The sequence below is a fragment of the Ovis aries genome, chromosome 6 (genome assembly GCF_016772045.2).
Source record: "Ovis aries strain OAR_USU_Benz2616 breed Rambouillet chromosome 6, ARS-UI_Ramb_v3.0, whole genome shotgun sequence".
Classification (NCBI taxonomy): domain Eukaryota; kingdom Metazoa; phylum Chordata; class Mammalia; order Artiodactyla; family Bovidae; genus Ovis; species Ovis aries.
Genome location: NC_056059.1, coordinates 97,219,479 through 97,235,041, shown reverse-complemented (window position 1 = coordinate 97,235,041; position 15,563 = coordinate 97,219,479). Strand labels below are relative to the sequence as shown.

The 15,563-nt window shown below is 43.1% G+C and overlaps 1 protein-coding gene across 2 annotated transcripts in view; it reads left to right on the top strand.

Moving 5' to 3' along the window:
• Positions 1-15,563, top strand: part of RASGEF1B (RasGEF domain family member 1B) — a 664,872-nt gene that overhangs the window by 350,373 nt on the left and 298,936 nt on the right. The window lies entirely within an intron of this gene.

Genomic DNA, 15,563 nt, shown 5'->3' with positions numbered 1-15,563 from the left:
TGGTAAATATGGAAGGGTTCTCTTTCTTTCTGATCTCCTCTCTGCTCTGGTGTGACTTTGGGAACACTGAGTCCCTGGCCACACTGCCCTTGGTCTGCTGCTAAGTAGAAAATCCCCTCCCTAAGTAGAAAATCCCTTTTTTTTTGGAGGGAGGTGGAGGGAATGGAAGTGTATCTCAAAGTTTACTGTCTCTTTTCTTGAGGAGCTAATCTCCTGAAGCATTACATAGAGGGAGTGAGATGGGTGTAAACAGCAAACTTCCTGAGAGAAGAAAGGGGCAGAAAGACCTGTCTCAGCTGGAAATCATAGCACACTGGGGCAGGCAGAAGGGTGTGAGTGTGTGTGTGTGCGCGCGTGCGTGTGTGTGTGCGTGTGTGTGTGTGTGTGTGTGCCATGCACTCTCACATGCACATCCATGAACACATCAACTTAATTGCCGGCAACATCTGTCTGGTCAATTTATCAGGTAAGTCTTCAGGATTAACTGATCACAGACCACCATTTCAGCTTACTTGTTTTCTCAGTGTATTGTTAGTCTCAGGGGTATCTACATTATTTAGTACAACAGCAGCTCTCAGCGTTGGCTCTACATTGCCATTATCTGAGTGTTAAAGTCACTCCAGTCATGTCCCACTCGTATGACCCTATGGACTGTAGCCCTCCAGGCTCCTCTGTGCATGCAGATTTCCCAGGCAAGAATACTGGAGTGAGTTGCCATGCCCTCCTCCAGGGGGGTCTTCCCGCCCCAGGGGATCGAACCCGCATCTTTTCTGTCTCCTGCATTGGCAGGCAGGTTCTTTTACCACTAGTGCCACCTGGGAATCCATTATCTGGGGAGCTTTAACATACCTGGATGTGTGGGAGAATCAGATTCAGTTGTTCTGGGTGTGACCTGTGGATCTGGACTTTTAAAAACCCTCCAGGTAGTTCTTATTTGCAGACAAGGCTTATAAGTCCTAAAGGTGTAGAGTTACTTCCTGATGAGAAACTTAGGAGGACTCCTTAGTCTACTGGGCCAGATGAAAGGACATATTATAGTGGCACCATTAGTCCAAAGGAGGAAAAGACATAGGAAGTAAATATCTAAATGAGAGCAGAAATTCTGTTGACAAAACAGCAGCACCAACAGCTCTGAGTCTATAGGGGAGGCCTCAGAAAACTCCTGGTCTCTTCCAAGTTTCATGCTTGTCCTCATTCCCTTGGCATCAACATGTGTTACTGTCTCCTCTTAAATACCAAGAGATAATCAGGCCAGAGGTATGACTTTATTAGCAGGGTGTCCACCAGTCCTCCCTGGAGTTCAACAACAGAATAATCACCACAAACAGACCTCATGCTTTCAGTGCCCATCAGGATAGACACCAAAGCCAAGTTGCTTAGGTCTGTCACCCCTGATCTCCAGTGAGTTCAACTGTGCAGCTGGAGAATTATGCCACTGGGAGTTTGGACAAGAGAATGTCAGTCAAATTCACAAGGTCTTTCTGCAATTGGACTCCCAGGCAGTTTTGCAGATATGATTTGAATTTAGTCAAGGAGTTCTCTTCCCTCATATGGTTCTATCAAATACTATCACTGCTGTGTATATACCACGCATTCTGCTAAGAGATTTATATAGATTGTCTCATTTCAGCCTCACAACCTCCACAGGCAGTAGATGTTGTTTTCCTCATTTTACAGGTGAAGAAATTGAGACTTACTATGGTTTTGTGGTATGGTCATTGTCTTGTGGCTAGTAGATGATTGGGGAATGGTTTATTTTTCTAAGTTTTCATTTTGTACTGGAGTATTGTACTGGAATATAGCCAATTAATGGAGAAAGGAATGGCACCCCACTCCAGTACTCCTGCCTGGAAAATCTCATGGACGGAGGAGCCTGGTGCACTGCAGTCCATGGGGTCGCTAAGAGTTGGACACGACTGAGCGACTTCACTTTCGCTTTTCACTTTCATGTATTGGAGAAGGAAATGGCAACCAGCTCCAGTGTTCTTGCCTGGAGAATCCCAGGGATGGGGGAGCCTGGTGGGCTGCATAGTCCAGTCTGTGGGGTCGCACAGAGTCGGACATGACTGAAGCGACTTAGCAGTAGCAGCAGCATAGCCAATTAACAATGTTATGATAGTTTTGGATGGACAGCAAACGGACTCAGCCTTGTGTTTACATGTGGCTATTCTCCCCTCCCATCCAGACTGCCACATAACACTGAGCAGAGTTCCCTGTGCTATACAGTAGGACCTTATTGGTTATCCATTTTAAATATAGCAGCGTGTGCATGTTGATCTCAGACTCCCTAACTACAGAGCAAATGTTTAATCTGTATCTGTGACTTTAAAATCCCAGGTTTTATCACCAAACTACTGCCCCTAGTTCATAGACTTCCAGGGAAAAAAGACATTCACTTTTGCTTGTTTTGCAGTCTCTTGGTTTATCCCTTCCTAAAATCTGAATCCAAGTCATTGTAATCATGTGGAATGTTTTGGTGATTGATATCTTTATTATTTTTTAATAAATTTATGTAATTGGAGGCTAATTACTTTACAATATAATATCTTTAAAACTTTTAGTCTTTCTAGAAGAAATTTGCCACCGCATATGTGAGTTTCAAGCAATAGCTAACTTTATAACTGGGGATTGAGATGTTTCTTTATGCAGTTGGATTAATCACAAGAAGGAGGCGACGGCAATAAAAATGGAAAGAGTGGCTGAATATGCTCCTGTGCTGAGTCATATCACTGGTGCTGCTATTTTGTCAACACTGAAAACTGGATTTTGTACTTTATACCATTCCTTTTCTGTTTTAGCTCGTGACTGTTATAACATTCTGCTCAATCTGCCGGAGATACTTGAAAATCTTCCCAAAGCTATCATTAGCATATAAGGCAAGGCAGGGCCAGCCGGCATTTCTCTGCCTACTAGCATGTGGGTGTACTGGATGAATATACCAGAGGTGATGGTGCCTGAGCTTTTCTGATATTGACTGTATTGCTACAGAGTAAACAGGAAGGACAGCAGGATGGCATTTGAAGGTTTTGTTAATCTGTGCTCGAATGTGTGTATGTAAAGGAGTCTCCAGGTCCAATCTTCTGCTAGGCTCCCATCCTGCACACTGAGTGTGAAGCCCAGCTTCTGGGAAGCCCTGTCATTTTCATATGGAGTGAATGGCTTGGGCTTTCGTACTGTCTGAGCTTGCCTTGTCCTTTCGAGGGCCTGGATGGGGTGGCTGTTCTCTGATGGGGATGTTTATCTGGCCGTTATAAAACAGTCAGGAGGTCTCTCCAGGGGCTCTGCACTTGAACGCACACTGTCAGTGGGTGAAGGCTGGGCATGTGGATTTATGGAGTCTCCTTTAAAATCTGTTGCAACTTATCAGGGTCTTCTGAGGCCAGATAGCCTAGAATAAGTAATCTCAAAGATCAGCTTATTCCCTTTTTAAAGGTTTTGCTCCTCTGAGAACATGACCAGATTTTTTATCTCCCCAAATAAAGCATGTAACGACATGCCTTTTGATGTTGTACGATCTTGTAACTTCTGCGCTCAAGGACAGGATGGAATTGAAAAGAAATCTTCTTATAGACTCACTGTGGACACGTACAGAGAACAAGAAATGCTTTTTTGTTATTTGAAACTGCGGAGTTCTGGGGTTCTTTGGATTGACAGCGTAGTCTGACAAGAAAAGCATCATATCAAAGCTCCCATATTGAGGGGCAGTAGAAATATGACAAGGGCGATTACTTAAGAGGAAAGGCTTGGAAATTTGTTTATTTGTTTGCTTGTTTTAACTTTTGGAACTGCTGGCCAGCAAGTGTAGGAAAAGATTGAAAAGATACCAAGGTCAAGATCTGTAAAGCCTCTGCTTTTTAAAAAAGTTGTAGTAAAATTTTCCATTTTAGCCATTTTTACATGCACTTTTCTGTGACGTTGAATATCAGTACATTCACACTATTGCGTAACCTTCACCACCCTTCACCTCCAGAATTTTTTCATCATCACAAACTGAAGCCCTTTACCCATTAACAACAGCTCCCCTTTCCTTAATCTCCAGCAACCACCATTCTACTTCCTGTCTCTAAGAATTTGACCTCTCTAGATACATCATGTAAGTGGAATCCTACAGTATCTGCCCTTTTGTGTATGGCTTATTTAAAGCTCCCCCCTGTTAAAAAAGATTGCATTCTAGTTTTTGCTCACAGTCCCTATATCTGTCTAGTTATTTTGATGACAGGCTTTGCTCAAAGAAGAGAGGAGGATGACAAGAATCTGCCTAATCACTGACTCTGGGAATGAGTTGAGGTGACTGCATGCTTTCCAAGCCAGAGGTCAGCAACCTTTCTGAGTTGGAATGCCAGAGTTCCAAGCCCTGCGCTTCCTTTGGGTCAAAGGTCAGGGATGGTTTCAAACCCTGAGTGAGCAAGTTCTGCCTCCTGATGCTGTGGGGAAGACAGGTTGCTCTCCTGCAAATTGAGGTGGAGAGACAGCTTTGATTTCTTTCAGTTGCAGAGGAAAGGTTGAGCCCAGTGACAGCAGGTGGTGATAACTTTCAGGAGAAGCTGTGGCAAAAGTGATAAGTCCCAGAGGCCATCAAAGAAGGAGGGAGCTTCTTTACCCTTCCTTCTACTTGAAGAAAAGTCAGTTGTCCAAAGTTGTCTGAGGAAATGATTGCCTTTTTGGTCATTGCTTTTCCTCTTTCTAGAATTACAGTCGTTGGCAACGTGTGGATGATCTAAGGTGGACATAGGAGGGCTGAGGGGTCAGGGGACTGCAAGTCGGAGGATGCAAGCCAACCTGCATTGATGTGGTCCCCAAGCTCCTGTTCAGGGAGGCAGGCCACCCTTGGAGGAGACAGGTGAGCCCTGCAGGCTGCCTCTGAAATCCAGCTCCTGTCTACTCCATGAGATCTGAGGGCCCCGTGGACAAGAGTGCTGAAAGCCCTATCTTCCGGGCATATTGAAGTTTTTCTTTGGAAATTAGTAGGATCAGAGACTTACTTTTTAAAAAGGATCACAGGAAATTTCTATAATTGCTGTAGAGATAATAAAATAGTGCTCTGGGAAGAATGGGGGAAAGGACAGTTAGGGAGTTGGGGATGGACATGTACACACTGCTCTATTTAAAATGGATAATCAACCAGGTCTGTTGTATAGCACAGGGAACTCTGCTCAATGTTATGTGGCAGCCTGGATGGGAGGGGAATTAGGGGGAGAATGGATACAGGTATATGTATGGCTGAGTCCCTTTGCTGTCCACCTAAAACTATCACAACATTGTTAATTGGCTATATTTTAATGTAAAATTAAAAAAAAGTTTTAAAAAACTGTGCTCTGGTTTATGTATTTTGCTCAGTAGGTATCAGTTTTGTGTCAGGCAGTTAACTAAGTGTTGAGGATACAGCAGAAGTATAAACACACATGGTTCCCTCCTTCATGAAGCACACAGTCCAGGGATCAGACAAATATAAATCAACCAGTAGGTCAGTCAATAAGTTTTTATTGAACATGCATTGTTCCAGACACTGAGGATATCCAAGGAAGCTAAGCGGATACAAATCAGGTAGAGATGTCAGATGGTAACTCTGATGAAAGCTAAGTAAGGGAAGTGTTTTGAACCAGGAAAGCCTATAATCCAAGCTTAATAGCCAGGGAAAGCTTGTTTGGAGATCTGAGAGATGGAAGAGCATCACCAGGGAAAGGGGACAAGAGTGCATACCAGGCGGAGGGAAGAGCACATGCAAGGGCCCTGTGGTAGGGAGCTTGGGTGAGCATGAGGGTGAATGGAAGCCATCTGTGGCTGGAGTCGGGTGAGAGGGATTGGTGGACTCGTGAAGGCTGGAGAGTAGGTGGGAGCTAGTCAGGAGAGACATCCACATACAAGTGAGAGGAGTCTGATTTGTCATTTTTCTTCTTAGAAAGTCTTTCTTTTTTTCCCTCAGCATAGCACCGTGTTTAAGAGCATGGGTTCTGGAACCAGGCTGCCAAGGTTGAACCCCTGCTTCTCCCGCTGACAAGCTCAGTGACCGTAAACATGCTGCTTAACCTCTCTGGGTTTCAAATCTGTAAAATGGTGAATAGTGCCTACCTCATAAAGTTGTTAGGAAAATAAGTGAGTTTATATATGTAAAGTATTTAGAACAATGCCAGACACTAATTATAAGTATCACATAATAATAAGACCTATTATTATTACTCTGTAGAGCAGAGGACATCATTATTCACCACGTATTACCGAATCAGTTTATACGTAAGAAATCCACCCTGGATTATATCCAGAACACATATATATGTAGATCACAAACAAACAAAAATCTAAAACAAGCTATAGGTCTCTTTAATGTCCCCTTATGGTATGGAAAAAATGTGTTCCTCAAGTCAGTTATCTTGGAAAAATCCTCTTTTAGAATTGAGAGAATTAAATGCTTTGCACTTTGCTCCATGTGTATTTGAAATTTGAAGAAAAAAAGCATATTCTTGTTAATGATTCAGGTGATACTCAGAACTGACTAAGGGCAGAATGTACCTCGAATCCTTTCATCATTTTATCAACTCATGCAATTGAGCAATCAGGATGGCAGAGCCAGAAACAACCTTAGCGATCAGCTTGTCATTTGTTCTGATTTAATTGACTTGTTGGTTTCTCCATGAGGTGATCACATTAGAAAAAAGAGCTGAATGCCTAAGAATTTAATAGACAAGTTAATTTCACTGAGATGCTTCTGTGAAAGGAACAAATACCATCTGCAGCTTCTCCTTTGGAAGGTGGTAATGCATTTTTGCTGAATTTTTTTTTGGTAACTATTTCTGAAAAATAAAAATAACAAGTGGCGTTACTTTGTACCTATAGATTTGGTAACATTGTGAGTCATCAGGTCCTCTGTGTGCACAGTGGTATGTTATTGAACAAACAAACTTTTATTGAAAACTCCCTGTGTATGAGACCTTATGATGGATGCTTTTATATGATGCCTCATTTAACCCTCACAGTAATTATATGGAGTCTTGAAGCCTGCATTGCCCTTCCTCTGCCCTGCTCTGCACTGAGGGGGCCTGTATCCCATAGTTACAATTCCTAGCCTCTTCTGTCCACAAGTTCCTCGCTGGGTTTGAGCACTGAGAGGCACTGGAGGAAGTCTAGGGTAGGGTGGATAAAGAAGTCATATTTCTCGCATGTTTCCCTGCCTTGGGCTGCGTCTTCTGTATGGCACCAGCTCCCATGGGTCTGACAGATGAGAGTTCTAGCTTCCACTTGGTGGATCCACCCCTAGGCTCTAATAAACATTCTCTCCTCCCTTGGTCCCTCCAGCAATGGGTAGGTAGACCTTTCTGCTCTTGTTCATCCCTGGATTTCCCCATTGTCTGATCTTTGGTTTATAGTCTCCAGTACCTGTATAACCAGTTCCTACATTAAACTCCCTCTATTAAAAATAATTGAAGCAATTTTTTTTATTTAGGCCCTAACTGCTAGATTTCAGTATAATTATGCTTGTTTTGCTTGTTTTCAATATATGAGGAAACTGAAGACTATGCAGGCTATATGTCACAATATTAAACCCTTTATCACAAATCTGCTAATTAGACTTTGCCCTACTAAATTCATGTACACTTCATCTATTATTTCACTGTGATAGCTTCATGACTTTATAGAAAATGGAAACCGTTTTCTATAGGGGAAAGCCCCTCTCTGGGCTTTCCTGGTGGCTCAGATGGTAAAGAATCTACGCAATGCAAGAGACCCAGGTTTGATCCCTGGGTCAAGAAGATCCCCTGGAGAAGGGAACGGCAACCCACTCCAGTATTCTTGCCTGGAGAATTCCATGGACAGAGGAGCCTGGAAGGCTACAGTTCATGGGATCACAGAGAGTGGGACTCGCTCAGTCATGTCTCCCTCTAGGACCATTAGTATCTGAGGGGTTTTGCTGCAATCCCACTTTAGCCCAGTTGGATTGATGACTTATTTCAGGATGAATTTGATGGTCAACATCTTACATCTCTCCAGAGACAGAATGATTCGACTTCCATGCAGCAGATCAGAAAAGATGCCTGTTTGGATGAAATTATCCACAGATCCATGGAGCCACCAACTGCTGGCAACTCTTCCAGGCCAGGTGATGGATTCCCTTTGTTTCAATTCAAATAGAAAATTGAGATCTTCATTGCTGGATTTATGGAGTCAGGATAGGAATACTCAAATTATTGTTAAGTCCCACATACGATCAAAGACTTTGGACTTTACCATAATTTTAGGCATAATTTTTAGACTCCTTTCATAGGAATAAATCATAGGCTAAAATGTCTGTGATCTGAGAACACTAAAGGAATCCTAGAATACCACTGATTTACATATAGAGAGACTCTTCATATGAAGAAGTTGGTATTCTAAAAAGCACAAGTAAAATGCTAAACCAGCAGTAGAAAAATAGCCTCTGAATTCTCTCCTTCTATTTAATAGTAAGAATAGATAGAAAGGACCAAGTACTGGTTCACGTGTGTGTGTGCACGCGCGTGTGTGTATGTAGGGATAGGGGTAGAGCGTAAACCATCAACGCAAGCAATTGAGTGGTTTGACTGTGTGTTTAGGGAAATAGGTAAAATTGTGTTTGTTGAACTTGCAGATGCGGAAGAATGTCTGGATTAAGGGTACTGTTACAATGCTACTATAGACTGTATACCTAGCCAGTACTGTATAATACTGTATAGTAGTTAAGAAAGATGAAGACTTGAATTGAGTGACTTTGGAGTGGAAGCTACAGGTGGGTGCATGAGATGACGAGGAGGTGGAACTGATCGGATTTGATCATTGATGGGGTCAGAGGTAAGGAGGGGAGAGAAAAGGATTATTCTGCAGTTTGGAGTCTTCAGGACTCTATCTTTTCTTTTCTCATATAACGTGCTCTGCTTCGTTGCTCAGACATGTCCGACTCTTTGTGGCCCCGTGGACTGTAGCCCACCAGGCTCCTCTGTCCATTGCGATTCTCCAGACAAGAACACTAGAGTGGGTGGCCTATCCCTTCTCTGTGGGATCTTCCCAACCCAGGGATCAAACCAAGGTCTCCTGCATCGCAGGTGAATTCTTTACCAGCTGAGTTACCAGGGAAGACTTTTTCGTATAATATCCAACTCAGATAACTTTGTGTCCTATTGCAAGACCTTCGTATTACAACCAGAAACTGGTTGATAGTCATTCTTCTTCAATGAAGACAGAGAAACCTACCAAGTAGCCTTAGTACAGCCGCACTGCCAGATGTGAGACAGAAAGAGCAATATGGAGATTCTGAAGTCATCAGTACTCCTGACCACGTGATGAGATCTTGGATGTAAAGTAAATGGGGTGCCTTGCATCTCATCACACAGAGTGACTAAAAACTAAGGGGCCTGACAGTAGTTTTAGATCTCTACGTAAGGTCTAAAGATCTCTGGGTAAGAATTTTGTACAGAGTTAGACAAGGGATGAGATAACCACCCACCTCACTTTTGCCTGGATCGGAAGTAAGCCTTGCAGGGTGGTTCTCATACCTAGTATAGCCCTGCCCTCTAGTCCGGGAGGTCTGTGTGCTGCCTGTGGGCAGGCCATGCTTCTGCATCTCTGTCCTTGCTTCGGCTCTCCCCTCACCTGCAGGACCTGCTCCTCACTACCGCTCAGAGCCTGCATCCTCAGAACCTAATCCTTCCTGCTGCCTGGGGTCCGCCACAATAATTTGTTTTCCTTTAACCTATCACAGTGTGTTTATTTCATTTTTTTTAATAGAAGTATAGTTGTTTTACAGTTTTGTGTCAGTTTTTGCTGTACAGTGAAATGAATCAGCTCTGTGTATGTATACACATATCCCCACCCTCTTGGACTTCCCTCCCACCCTCCCATCCCACCCCTCTAGGTCATCACAGAGCACCGAGCTGAGCTCCCTATGCTGTGCAGCAGCTTCCCACTAGCTGTCTGTTTTACACATGGTAGTGTATTTATGTCAATCCTGATCTCTCAGTTCCTCCCACCCTTCCATATCAACATGTTTTCTACGTCTGCATCTCTATTCCTGCCATGCAGATCAGTGCATCTGTGCCATTCTTCTAGATTCCACAGATATGAGTTAATATTCATTGCAGCACTGTTTACAATAGCCATGGCGTGGAAGCAACCTAAATGTTCATATTCGTCAACAGATGAGTGGATAAAGAAGGTGTGATACATATACACAATGGAATATTACTCAGCCATTATAAGGAACAAAATTGGGTCACTTGCAGAGATGTGAATGGACCTAGAGACTATCGTACAGAAAGAAGTAAATCACAAAGAGAAAAACAAATATCATATATTTAATGGTTTTTTGTACTTCATTATATATTGCATTGTATTATCCTTTCATTTTCCAATTGCATTAGTCTTCTCTTTCAGATATCTCACAAACTCCTTGAGGGAAGAACTATTTCTTGCCCCATCCTTCACAATGCCTGTCTAGAGTGAATACTTGTTGAGCAGTTGGTTCAGTGTGAAAATTTTGCCCCAGTCTGTTCCAGCTCCTAGCCACCCGATTGGCTTAGCTACCTATTGCTTCTTCTGGAGCTATTGGGCAGCTATCACCCAGTACAAGTTCTGAACATGCAAATATTTCTTCCAGGACATAAAGAGCGCCAGATATGGTAGTAAGGGTGGAGGGAGAAAGAAAGGAAAATGCAGGTAGAAACACAGCTTGTTCTTTGACCTGGGAGAATTTATTTGCCAGAAGTTATTGAAAACCAAAAGCTGCTCAGAATAATTATCAGTCTATCTTCAGAATCTGGGATGTCTTAAAATAATAAAAACAGTAGGAAATGACATGAGTCAATTCTTGGTGGGACTTTTGGGTTAAAAGTATTTCTTGCTTTAAGAACATTCATTAGCCACAGACCTACTTTATAGCACAGGGAATTCTACTCAATAGTCTATAATAACCTATATGGGAAAAGTATCTGAAAAAGGATGGATATGTGTATATGTATAACTGAACTGAATAACTTTGATGTATATCCGAAGCTAACATCACATTGTAAATCAACTATACTCGAATACAAAATTAAATTTAAAAAAAAGAACATTCATTAGCTTCAATATCAGTATGAGAGATCAGTAGCTATTATTTCCTGAGCCAGGAATGTTGAGGCAACTTGTATCTACATGTTGAAGTTTTTAACATCAATGTAGGTATAGTATTCTAAATGCCACTAAAATGAGAAAACTTTGGTCTAGAGGGTTTAGGTAATATTAATGTATTGCCTCCTCCAAGAAGCCTTCCCTGAACCTTCAGGATAGGGTATGCACTGTTATATCTCCCAAGAAACCTATGACTATGTTTATCGTAGCTCCTACATATTATTTTATGCAGTGAAAATGTTAGTTGCTCAGTCATGTCTGAATCTTTGTGACCCCATGGACAGTAGCGCTCCAGGTTCCTCTGTCCATGGCATTCTCTAGGCAAGAATAGTGGAGTGGGTAGCCATTCCCTTCTGCAGGGGATCTTCCTGACCCAGGGATTGAATCCAAGTCTCCTGCATTACAGGCAGATGTTTTACTATCTGAGCCACTGGGGAGGCCCTCCATAGTTTTATGTAGTAACACAAGATAATCTGTCTTATCTATCCGTCTCCTCTGTTAGGATGCAGCTTCCTCGAGGATAGAGAAAGTTCCATTTCTAAGTCCAGTGCTTTTTTTTTTTTTTTTCCTCTGTGCTACAGTGTGATTTTCATATATGCCAGAGACCTGGGAGTTTTAAACCACAGAATGCCTTTCAGTCATTGAGAATAAATTGCTAGCTTTATTATACAGTCAGGGTTACTCAGTGTGTCCTCTTTCTATATGTAAGGTAATACTTAGGACATTTTCTTTCTTTTCAGACACCCACCCCACTGCATTTTAGTGGATGGGGGAGGCTCTGTTTCCAAAAGTTAACATCACAAGAGGGTGGCTTATAGTTATCATTGCCCCCTGGCAGAAAGGTTGCCAGAGACACTGGAGAACATTCACGGTTAATTTCATACAACCATGACTAATGGGACAAATCGCTCAGCTATGGAGACTCTTCAAGCTGAAAAGGCATAAAGAGATGTAAAGGGGGGAGCAGATCATGGGCTCTGCCCTGGGATTCAGAGGAGACTCATAGCCAGGAGAAAGCAGGCAACTGTGACTCAGTGTGGGTGATGTTGGACTCAGCTGTTGCAGCTGGACTGACTGACATCTGCAACATGTGATTGACGTCAGTGCAAAGAGGGTGTGTGGCAGGGTCCACCAGGGTTTGAACCCATGAGAACAGCAAAACCATCAGTGAGCCCTCTCTTTCTGTCTAAAGCCTATCTAGGCTCACCTGACTTAACAGCACATCTGAGAGGTGCTGTGCGGTGTCTTAGATCACACAGAAGGTTAGAGGCCAGGCTGGGACTATTAAATGGATGGTGTGACTCTTCATAGATCCCAGAAAAAGACAGATTTTTAAGAAGTTGTGACATCAAGTTAGGAATTACCTGACTCTTGCTTCTTCAAAGCACAGAAGGGCATTGGGGTGTTCAGTGACTGCAGTGATTTGACACGGCAGCTTGCCATTGTTTCCTGGAGGTGGTTTCTTCCAGATTAAGTAAGAAAAATATTGTAGTAGGACAGTCATCATGCATACACTGATCTTTACTGATGTGTAAGAAGCAACAACTATGATGCATGCAAGAAAGAGATGTAAGTGGTTCTCTTCCCGTAGAAGCAACACCCTTCAATCAGGAAGCAGTAGTGCGTTAATTGTTGTCTTCAGTCATTAAGTTGTGTGCAATCCTTTGAGACCTCGTGGACCATAGCAGGCCCGGCTTCCCTGTCCTTCGTGCATATGTGTGCTAAGTTGTTTCAGTCCTGTCTGACTCTTTGCAGCCCTATGGACTGTAGGCTCCTCCACTGGGCTCCTCTGTCCATGGGATTCTCCAGGTAAGAATACTGGAGTGAGTTCCCAAGTCCTCCTCCAGGGGATCTCCCCGACTCAGGGATTGAACCTGCATCTCTATAATGTCTCATGAATTGATAGGCAGGTTCTTTACCACCAGAGCCACCGGGGAAGCTCATCCCTGTCCTTCACTAGTGCATAATTAAGACTATAATATTCTTTAGAATAATTTTTGAAAGATAGTAAACAGCTTGAGTTTGCTAACTACTTCACTTACTCAGCATAGTTTGATGAATCCTGTTTCATTTGAACTTCACAGTTATTTCTGCGTAACTCAGGAGGCAGTGAAAATGGAAAAAGTGAAAGTAGCTCAGTTGTGTCCAACTCTCTGTGACCCCATGGACTATACAGTCCATGGAATTCTCCAGGTCAGAATACTGAAGTGGGTAGCCTTGCCTTTCTCCAGGGGATCTTCCCAACCCAGGGATCGAACCCAGGTCTCCCTCATTGCAGGCAGATTCTTTACCAGCTGAGCCACAAGGGAAGCTAGGAGGCAGTAGCAGGCCCTCATTCTGTAGATGAAGAATCTGAAACCAGAAAGGTATGGTGATTTGCCCAAGATCACACAATGTTTACTGTCAGAAATAGGACTAGAATTTTGTTTCTTTATCTCATGTTTTTGTGTAGTAAAGTTCACCATTCCTTGTCTAAAATGCTGAAATCCAAACAAAAACAACAGGAGTCTATTTTTATCCCTAACTTATTTGGTGGCAGAACTTCCCCTGTCTTGACCTACTTTGGTAACAAAATCTGTTTTGAGATGCTGTGAAGCTCTTCATTGTCCTCTTAGGGAGAATGTTCATGTTTTATTACAGAAATTTTAACGTGTTCAATTACCAGATGTCCCAAACCAGTATATTTTCTTTGTTATATGAGTTGTCTTTCTAAAAGTCCACACACACAAAAGCAAATTCTAATTTTAGAAGCACATTTAAACAGAAGAGTTTTGGACAATAATTGTCACCCTGAAGTAGACTGGCTCTGCCATCTAACAGTCAGGAAATGAAGTATTTCTATTCATTACATATAGTTAATAGTCAGTATAGGTGCCATATATGCATTACTATGTTGAATAAATTAGATTATAGTGAAATAAACTTGATACCGACCTAGCAGTTGTGGTGAGGATTAAATAAGATAATTCAGGTAAGTCATTTGGCAGAGTATCTGGCTTATAGGACACATTCCGTAACTAGAGTGTCAGCTATTACCTTTCTTTAGAAACTTTGCATCCCCAAGACTTAGCAGTGACAGGCAGGGAGGTTAAGTAACTTGCCAAGGTCGCACGGCTAGTAAGTGGCACCACCACAACTGGACACCCAGACTGTCTCTTTCACCCAAAGCATATGCAAAACCAGTAGGGTAGAGATAATTCTGGGATCTTCCAGGGGACTCTAGAAATCCTTCCAGATCATCATTATGAAAATTAATTACCGAATCATTGGACTGGAGCATGTGGAAGTGCTGTTTAATAGCCTGCTGGGTAAGCCAGCTTTTGCTGGCTATCAACAGAGAGGGAGGGAAGAAGGAGAGAGAGAATGGGGGATGATTCCTGACTAGAGAATACTTTATAAATTAAAATGTTGGGATGCCTTTATGGAGTGATTGGCAAACCTCTATTCCAGAGAATTCTTATAAGAACAGTAACTTCCTTGGATGGATTCATGAGGTCTTTCTGGGAATTAGAACAAAGACAATTCTTTTCTTTCTCAAGACTTCCCCCAAAATTCTGTGGATTAGGCCAATGAAGCCTATGGTTTGGAGGTAAGTTAATAATGCCAAATAGGTGTGTGTATATAGATGGTAAAGCATCTGCTTGCAATGCGGGAGACCCAGGTTCAATCCCTTGGTTGGGAAGCTCTCCTGGAGAAGGAAATGGCAACCCACTCCAGTACTCTTGCCTGGAGAATCCCATGGACGGAGGAGCCAGGTAGGCTATAGTCCATGGGGTTGCAAAGAGTAGGACATGACTGAGTGACTTCACTTTCACACACTCACACACACACACACACACACACACACACACACACACACACATATATTAGGGGCTTCCCAGGTGGCTCAGTAGTAAAGAATCCTCCTCCAAATGCAGGAGACCTAGGTTTGATCCCTGGGTCAGGAACATTCATGAAGCACTAGTGTTGCTCAGTTGTGTCTGACTCTTTGAGACCCGATGGACTGTGGCCCGCCAGGCTCTTTTTTCCATGGGATTTTTCAGGCAAGAATACTGGAGTGGGTTGCCATTTCCTCCTCCAGGGATCTTCCCAGGTCTCCTGCATTGCAGGCAGATTGTTTATGGTCTGAGCCACCAGGGAAGCCTATCTATATATATAGGCATATCTATATCTGTATGATGAGAATTTGCTCCCATCCTGCCAGCCCCGCCCCCCCCACCTCCCGCCACAGTAGCTTTTTAATCTTCTCCATGTCCTTCCTTTGAACCTAGGACTTTGGTTTTCCAACCAGGCTTTGGAGGTGAGTGCAGAGCTGGGGGTGGGGTATGGGAAAGCAGCCTGGGATACCGGCGGGAATGGGGCGGAGTGAGAGGGGGCTCTGGAGAGGAGAGGGGGCAGCGCCTGCCTCACAAACGGCTTCTCATCCTGCAGCTTCTTCCCCGTCACAGCTC